At 30.4% G+C, this 10,252-nt stretch overlaps 1 pseudogene; it reads left to right on the top strand.

The window, feature by feature from the left end:
* The first annotated feature begins 1,369 nt into the window (after positions 1-1,369).
* Positions 1,370-5,056, top strand: LOC120137461 (annotated as a pseudogene).
* Positions 5,057-10,252: the final 5,196 nt, after the last annotated feature.

The raw sequence follows: 10,252 nt of genomic DNA, 5'->3' as shown, positions 1-10,252 counted from the left end.
GTCCCTTAAAAAATATTTATTTAATATAACCCTTTTTAAAAAATAAATGTCTAGCTTTGACAACTCAAAAAAATATATCACTTTATTGCGACCCCTACAAAAAAATTCTTGTTTTGTCGTTACAATTATGGTTGGTTCGGATCCAGGGTAGATGCACTAAGCCTCTTAGGAATCAAGTGCATCCTTGTTATTTTTAAAAATGATTAAATTTCATATGATGTGGTAAAAAAAATAAAGAATTTGCATATTCATTAATTTTAAAAAAAGATATTTAATTTTTAGACATGATTCTTAAATTTTTAGATCTTTCATTGGTTTGAATTTCATGTATAAAAAACGAAGCAGTAAAACATTTTCACCTAACTTTGATTGATATCAGTTTTTAAACACGTCAAATCAAATGATACATGCGATATATACACGAATGGTTACGATTTGACCGACAAATTAATATAATATTTTGAATACTCAATTATATTGTTTCAAAATTTAGAGAAAATTTATGAATATGAATGATGATTTGTGGGACATTTATTGTAATTAATCCCTTTCCCCTTATTTTTTTTAATGGTAACTGGATTTTATTAATAAAAAAAGAATTGCAATGCTTTTAGATATAGAGAAACAATTAGAAATAATAGTCTCTAAAAACTCATACAAAAATAAAAATATTAAATTCAAATATACGAAGAAAAATAAAATATTTCATTGATAATAACCAACAACATTAAAAGAATCCAGTAACCTTCATAAAAATTCATTGTATTTGTCGAATGAGACACTTTACGAAGTGATAAAGGAGTGGTGAGCGAACCAAATTAGTTGGCAGGTGCTTCGCTACACAATTCTGATTGTATCGACAAACAACCTTTTATCAAAGAGAAAATCTAACTATTGTGCTATGGCTTTTGTGCAAGCACCGAAACGACCACAAACGTATGGAAAAAATATACGAAAAGCCATGTGGATCGTGCCACAAGATCAGATAAAATACGTTCCACAAGAACATAGAAAAACATGTAATAAGGATAAATTTTTTTATTCAAAATAAGAAGAAAAAAAATTGAAAAATCGAAAATAAATAATATAGTATTAAAAAAACAAAAAAATTAATAATTATTGGTAGTCGACAATCAATATTAAAATTGATGTGTAGTTGGTTAAACAAAAACTAAAGGGAGAAAAGAAAGTAACGCATAAAAGTTGAAGAAAAAATTAGATTAAGAAGAGGGAGAGTGGTGACGGTGATTTTTTATATATTTTTTTTATTAATAACTTTTTTTTACATCAACAACATAATACAAGTTTATTATGACCTAAAATTCACGAGATCATTAAGTAAAAAGAAAGAGCTACTTTAGAAAAAAAAATAATATTTAAAAAGCCAAAGCAAGAAGTGACAAACGAAGATGATGATGGCAACATCAACATGGGAAAACGTTATAGAAGGAAGGTTACAGAACTAGCGGAAAAATAGTAAAAACCGCTCTTTATGGGGAAGGCAACGACCACCACCAGAACTCCTCCATTCTGCCAATCAAAATTCCTCTGTCTCTCCCTTCTGTATCTCTTCACCGCTCTGTTCCTTGCATTTTACCACAAAGTCTCCCCAAACAATTGCCTCTTTCGGTCCTCACCGTTCGATCCGATTCAATCTCCACTCTTCCATTACCCACCTTCCTATGGAGAACACAAATATGCCATCACCACCCACCGCAATTCTTGTTCCTCCCCCGTTATGTTCTCCGGTACGATGCCTTTTTCTCAGCTCTTTTTTAATGGATTTTTTTGTTCAATTTTCGATTGATTGTCGTTTCAGTGATTTTGGAAGTAAAGGGTGTTTGATTCTGTGATCAGGTTATCGAGAAGTGGCGGAGGAGCTTCATAATTTGTGCAAGAATTCTTCTGCATTTGTGCCGGATTTGAAGTATTTGCAGGGGAAACGTGACACTTTTGGAGGAAATTTCAGTTTCAAGGAGAGGATTTCTTATTTTAATGATACCAAGAATGATATCAACGTCCCTTGTGGATTTTTAAAGGAGTTTCCAGTTGGTGATTCTGGTTAGTTTCTTCATCTGAATTCTCTGAGAATTTACAATTTAGTCTCATCTTCTACCATTTCATTTCTTTTAAAAACGAACATAAGATTTTATGTTAGGATACGAATTTAAAAATCTATATTAAAATTTTAGAGATATGAAATTATAAAATTTAAGCTACACGAAATTATATTATAAATAAAAATTCAAAAATATATAAATTATATGATAATTTAAAATTCTCAGAGTGTGATTGAACTCTTCGTGCCACTCACTGAGAATATTGGTTGCCCCATCTTGAAACCGGAATCGAAATTGAATGTAAAGTTGAATTGAATGAAACTCCATCCCCTGGAATCGGTTTAGTTCATCGATTTTTTGAATGATTTTTTAAATAATTTTTAACATTATTTTCAATAATTCTCGAAATCAATGTTGTGGTTGATTTCTTCTATTAACTTATTTGCTTGTGATGTGGTTCAGATCGAATTGCCATGGAAAGCTGCAATGGAGTTGTTGTAGCATCCGCAATCTTCAATGATCATGACAAAATCCGGCAACCTGTAGGTCTCGGGTCGAAAACCCTTGAGATTACTTGTTTCTTCGTGTTTATAGATGATATAACCCTTCAAGGACTTTATTATCATAAACTAATCCCGCAAAGCTCGCCTGATTATAAAGTCGGAGTTTGGAGAATTGTCAAAGTGTTTTCCGATGAACTATACGGAAACCCTGCGATGAACGGGGTGATACCGAAATACTTGGTTCATAGACTTTTCCCGAACTCAAAATTCAGCATCTGGATCGATGCGAAGCTTCAACTAACAGTCGATCCGTTGTTATTGATACACTCTCTTGTTGTATCAAAGAACGCGGATATGGCAATATCGAAGCATCCGTACTATGTCCATACAATGGAAGAGGCGATGGCGACGGCACGGTGGAGGAAATGGTCCGATATCAACAGCTTGACGAGGCAAATGGAAACTTATTGTGAAAATGGATTGCAGCCATGGACTATTGACAAGCACCCTTATACTACAGGTAATTTTTTTAAAAAAATTATGAATACTTTTTGCTTGCATTGCATGAATGAAGAGACAATTTTAGCCAACTTTGAGTACACAAGTTATGCTGTATGAATATTATATAATATTTTGATTAGGTCTAGTTTTAGTACCCTACAAAAATCCATTATTTTAATTTGGACTAACATCATAAATTCCATAAATTAATATACAATTCCCTCAGTTAAATGTGTTAGGTCTATGATCATTAGAAATGAAAATTAATAATAGTACTATAAGGTTTATTTTGATTTTTTTTACCCACTGTATCATGTGCTTCAAGAAGCAAATCATGGCTACTTTGCGTAGCTGTGAAGTTCCTTGAAAGCAAATACACAATCTTATTGGGATTAGTTCTTTCTTCTTATTTTTCTACTCACATTATTTTTAACCTAACGTGACGGCTACAACATCAAGTCATTGTTGAAAGATATGTAGGGATTTGATAGATAACCCCATTGTAACCACCAAAAAAATGTGCAATAGAGACGTCTTACCCGAATATTAATTAATGGGGTCCTAAATCCTAATAAGTAGGACAGATCTATTGGGGGGCACGAAATGTTAAATTTTGTATCTAATGGAGCAGTAATTTTAACCTTTATTAATTTCAATATTTATAGATTAATTATTATTTTTCGGTTGCCCTCTCGGTTTTAAGGTTTCACCTTGATTAATCCGGATCGACTCGCGTCGCACACCTGTCCTTGGTGGGTGAGTCTCCCAGTAGGGATTTTCTGCATACAAGGACTCGAACTTGAGACCTTACTCAAACTGCTTACCATTTGAACCAACTCATGTTGGTAGAATTATTTTTAAAAAAAAAAATATTTAAATTAAATATTTAAAAGTTGATTTAATGTATTAAGTTAATTGATTAATTTTTAAAAGTTTAAATTTTATATCATGTTAATTTAAATTGTATAATGTATTTATTATATATTTAAAATAAAATAAAAACATAATTATTATTTTATATGTTGACGATAGAAAAAATATTTCATAAGTATGTATATTTAGATGTCATCTAACATACATAAGAACGATATATTTTAATTTTTATTCATAAATTTTAAACCTTAAATCTTAATGGTAAATCTCATAACCCTAAACAAAACACATAACATTATTAAACTGTTCATAATTTTTTAATACTATTACATGAGATAATTTTATTCGGTTAAATTCATAAATTTAATTATAAACTTCATAAACAAACAATTGCCAGATTAAGCTATTTTAACCAAGTTCTAAATTGATTTAGTCGAGTTTACACAAATAAAATCCCAGTCTTTTGTGAATATCTGTATCATATTATATAATCATGACTCAACCCTAATTTCTAAATATGTTTGTGTTTGATTTAGTCGAGTTTACACAAATAAAATCCCAGTCTTTTGTGAATATCTGTATCATATTATATAATCATGACTCAACCCTAATTCCTAAATATGTTTGTGTTTGATTTGCAGATGTACCAGATAGTGCATTGATCTTGAGAGAACATGGACTGAGAAGCAATCTCTTCTCGTGCCTTTGTTCAACGAGTTGGAAGCTTTTAACCCGAGGGACCAACTGGGTTTTGCATTCGTGAGAGACAAGATGAACCCTAAGCTAAAACTCAACATGTTTGAAGTGGAAGTGTTCGAGAAGATTGTTGTGGAATATAGGCACAACCTTAAAAAGATTGGAGACAATAGGGCTGGTTCGGTACGCGTCGGACCCAAAAGGACCAAAAGGGCTAGCCATGGACACTTCTTTTTGAATGAAAGCAGGTGTCAGAACTATCTTTTGACTATGTGGGGTGAATCCCACAGTTGATTTTATTTGATTCTCTTTAGTTTAAGTGTCTTACCAAATTGGAGGAGAATGTAGCGCAGAAGTGCCAAATCAATAATTATTAAAGTTATATATAGAGAAAAATATATAAATAATTATTTTTGTTTTAAATACAGATTGTTTGGGTTCATCGCACAACGTTCTCCAACTATTGTTCAAGTTTAAAATTAAATTTTAGAATTTTATAACATTTTAATTTAATTTTTAAGATTTTAATATTATCTCAATTATTTTTATGTTATTTAATCATTAATTTAAACATTAAATATTGTTTTTTTTATTAATTTGGGGTCAGTACAAGACATTATATGTTCAAATATAAACTCTCAACCTTTTGACATTGAACGCTTAAACCCCTGACATTTATGGTGATTAAACCCGAGTCCTCAAGAGATAATAACACTTCCTTTATCACGAGCCCACTTGGTTTGTGCTTAAATGTTGATTCATCATTATTACAAATTGGAAGTTTCGTTAGCACTTAAAATAGAAATGAATAAAATTTGACTAAAAAATAAAATTTTTAACTTAAAAGTTGAAAGACTCGAATAGACTTTAATTAAAAATTTTAAAATTTAAGTTTAATTATAAAATAGTCGTTCTCCCCGATTAGTGTGGGAAAAAAATAAAGATAAAGAGGAAAGAATCTAACCAGCCTAACGACATATCACAGAGAAAAGCTGACAAAAAGCACAGGTTGGCAGGGTATCATTTACGAAATTTCGGCGGCGCAGTTGTATTATTCTCTTCGAAGTTCTCCATTAATTCACCGAAGCTATTAAAATAAAGAGCAAATAATGCATGTTGCTTTCTTAGAAGCGGTTATTTTTGGCGAACAACATCCTTCGGACAGCCCACCGAACGACTTGCCCTTGGCATTCCTACAAGCCCATTGGAGCTCCTAATCCCAACACAAAACTGGTCTAGATAAACCACAAGCATACAAAACCCATTTCCGAATATATCTAGAATAAGCACATTAAAAAAAAGATGACGACGACTCTCAAGCTCATTCAAACACAGCACACAAGTCCCCTCTATGTTGAATCCAAATGAAATGAGAGGACTTCTCGTTGGCAGCGTATCCAAAACCGCCATCAAGCGATGACAGAATTTCTCGGAATATGACCTGAATACCACACCAGTCCATTTAAAGAGACAAGAGTGTTATCTCCACGCACACGAATGACATTCCAAATGCTGGAAATCGAAGCTGAAGCATCAACCATGAGGCTTAAGTTCGAGGCAGCCTTAGTCCGTAATTACAACAAACTCGAGCACACCCATCTCCCTCCAGATGATTTAGAAACTTGTCAAAAAGAACAACCCTGCAACACATATCAAACCATCATTAAGAAGAATACTCCTAATCAAAGGTAAAAGACAAACCTAATATTTTATACTAATATATATTCTTTTGTTATTTTATCCTTATATTTACTCAAGCAACCTAATTTTCTAAGTTATTCAAGTAATTATTTACAAGAAATTCATACTTTTAAAAATTCAAAAAATTTAGACCATAATTTATACTATCCTCACTTGAAATTGATTTATTCAATTTAGAACCTTGGCCTGCAGTGTCTTAAGTTGGGCATCTGACTCCGTTATAGTTAGTTAAGCCCATTCCCATATGAGCTGTTGGATGAACCGAAAATTAATAACAATAATACAGTGTTTTAAGTTAGTTGAGTTTAAAAAACAATCAAGTGGATTGATTTAATAATTTGTTATCCCAAATCAATTGAGTGGCCTTAACGGTTTAATACAAAAATAAGTGTTTAAATTATATATCGAAATACGATTTTATGCCTAAATAATTTTTTATTAAAATAGATTTATAACGTTTTCAACGTTATACTTTTAAGTGTCTATACCGTAACGACCATTAAATTTGACCTCATCTGACACCTGTCAGGAATACAAAATTTCAAAAATTATTTTATTTAAAATTTTAATATTATAATTAAAAAATCAAAAAACCATTTTACATGTTCCGTCGTCGATCGACCACTGATGGTTCGTAGTTGTCACCATTGACACAATCAGAACTATCTCGCCATCGTGACCAAACCTCAACCCCCACCCACCACCCACCGTAAAACTGTGTCGATTGTCATTAAAAACGCCACAAAGGATTGTCTAATTTTTAGGTTTTTGTTTATGCTTTATGGCGATTTCGATGACTACAGTCGTTCGTACAAGACACAACCACCACTGTTGTGTTCCGCATCGTGCTACGAACAAAACTCGATTGATAGTGATCGTTCGTCATCGAAGGTGGGGCGACGGGAGGGATAGGGACGACATGGAAGAAGGGGGTCTTATTTAAAAAACATTATTTTTTGAAAAGTTATTATTATTATTATTAGTAGTAGTAAAAAGTTAAAAGATTAAAAAATATAACGATGGACACCTAAAAGTATAACGGATAAAACGCTAGACACCTGTTTTTAACGAAAACTTTTTAGGCACCAAATTATATCTCGAGGTATAGTTTAGGCATTTATTTTGTATTAAGCCTAATGATAAAAAGGAATGTTATTTTCTTCCTTGAAAATCAAGTTTAAATAACTATATTTAAAAGATGTGTTTACAATATCAATAAATAAAAAAAAATAAAAATAATTTCATGACCATATAATATATTTAGAGGAGGGATTTTAAGGAATTCTCACATTGTTTTTTTTTTTATTTCTTTCTGACCTTATTTCATTTAATGTATATAATCTCATAATAAAATAACAACTTTTACTTTAAAATAGTTTACATATCAATTTTTTTATAATTATTTTCGAACTCATACAATTTTGATAGCATGATTTATTAGGGTAAACTACAAGATTGATCAATTTCGTATAAGTTTTGTACATTTTTTCCTTATTGAATTTAAAAAATATCATATTAAGTCACTTATGTTCATTATTTAATTAAGATGTGATCATTGATGATAAATTGTCGTTAGACCTTTAACGAATTATTAATGTGGCACAACAAATTTATAAAAAATAAAAAGGTAAACTACACAAATAGTCACTAATGTTTGAGTAAGTTTTCGTTTTCTCCACTGAAGTTACAAAAGTAACAAATTGATCACTTAGGTCATTGGCCAATGATTTTATATCTAATTTACCCCCCCAAAACTTTCAAAATTTTCCTATTTATTATATAATTATTTTTATATAATAAAAAGGGGGAGAAGTATGAGTTTAAAAATTCAATTTCAAGAGAAAGAAAAACGAGGAGTTTTAATATTTTTCAAATATTTATATTTTTCATAAAATGTTTTATTAAGGGGGAGTTTTGTCAAAAATAATTTTTCAAATGTTTTGTTATATCAAAAATGGGGAGATTGTTGAACCAGTTTTATAATATTTTGATATAACAAATTAAGGCAAAAAATTTTTGGACTTGAATTGAATTTGTTCAAAGTTTTTCAAAAGTTTTCAAAAATAATTCAAATTCCACTAAAATTTAATTTGAGCACAAAATTGTTTTTTGGGTAAGTAGTATCGATAATGTTCTTACAGTATCGATACTGCATGAACAATACTAATATTGTTCACGTGGTACCGATACCAAAGGTAAGAGAAGTATTGATGCTCTCTAGGTAGTATCGATACTACCATATGTTTTACAAATAGCTAAAATTCCAGAATGCAAAATAGGTATCAATACTCAAAGGAGTATCAATACTACTTCACAAAGTAATATCGATACTAGTCAAGCCCAACGGCTCCAAATCAACTCCAACGGCTAGAAACAACCATAAACACATTCCAACATATAAAAACAAGTTGATGACACTTAAAGAAGGGTTAGAACACCTATCCAAGAAATCAAACACAAGAGAAGAGACTTTTATTCCTATTTTCCTTTCTCTTGTAAATAGTTATGTTTTTTATGAGCTTAATCTAGTAAACACCTAACTTGTAAGTGTTTTCTTGTTTACATTTATTTTCCTTTTGTAAAAGGGTTTGGTTATAGTTTAGCCAAGTGAAAAACTAGGGAGTTGTAAATGTTATCTCTTTATCCTTGGAAAAAAAAGAATAAATTAGTGAATTTATTGGGAAATCCTTAGTGAGGAGCTAAGATATTGGATGTAGACTTAGTTGAGAAGTCGACCCACTATAAATCATTATGCAAATTTCCTTATCTTTTTACTCCTTACTTCTTAAACTTTAAATTGTCAATTCACTCCATCTTGACACATTTTCGGTTGTCAATTTGAGCTTCATAAATCCTAACAAGAAACAATAACGTCGTCCCACTGTTAATGATTTAAAGTTTCAGTGACAAAAAATATTATAAAAAGTTTAGTGTTACAATTGAAGTGTTTCAAAATTTAGTGATCAAATCGATACACAAACTAAAACTCAATAACAAATAGGATAGCTTACCCTAAATATTATAAATATATTTGTATTTGATACCTCTATTGTCGTAATGATTTTGAGACTATTAGACTTGTTGACGAAATAAATATAGATTAAAAATAGTTATCAATCATTTTTGGTGTGATTGAACTAACTATCATATAAAATATTCTTATTTAACCAAAACAACAATCTTGAATAAATAAGAATATTATTTAGTCTAGGAGAATCAAAACTAAATTTGAGGACATAATTATGTGTAGAAAAGGGTTAATATCCTCGCAATGCTTGTAAAATGACACTGACTTGATCAAGAATTATTTTTTGTCTCAATACAAATACGTAATTACTATATTTTAGACTGGTATGAATTTATCAAAATTTAAGAATAATATCAAATTAGATATAGTGATTCTATTGGCATCGACATTAGATAATGAAAGCAATAATAATGAAAAGCAGGTGTTGTGAAATGTTGATTTGGTAGGGAATAGTTGAAAACAATACCATGTCGTCGTTGATTGTCCGTGCTTAAAATGTAAAGTCAATTAATCAACCTGGAAATTAGGTGCTTGCAACCGAGGCTATAATAATTGGTTAATATTAGATGAAATGGAGTATATTATCGGTATATTCGCATAATGAGATCAAATATATCTAAAAATTTAGTTTTTTTTAAAATAATTATACCATGAAGATCAAAATAACTATTTTGATAAACGTTGGGACTATTTTTTGGTATCATGCTAAAAATTAATTAAACAACTCAAAATATTAAATGATACCAAATAAAGACCATTATCAGCATAAAAGATAAGTCTCATTAATATTAACATAAAAGATAAGTCTCATTATCACCAGGGAAGATTAACATGATAACAAATAAGTGTCATCTTAATCAGTTGTGGTGATGTCAAATCAAACCATGAGA

Source organism: Hibiscus syriacus, unplaced genomic scaffold (assembly GCF_006381635.1).
Source record: "Hibiscus syriacus cultivar Baekdansim isolate YM2019G1 unplaced genomic scaffold, ASM638163v2 tig00110670_pilon, whole genome shotgun sequence".
Lineage (NCBI taxonomy): Eukaryota > Viridiplantae > Streptophyta > Magnoliopsida > Malvales > Malvaceae > Hibiscus > Hibiscus syriacus.
Note: the sequence above shows the minus strand (reverse complement) of the source record. Positions and strands in the feature narration are given on the sequence as shown.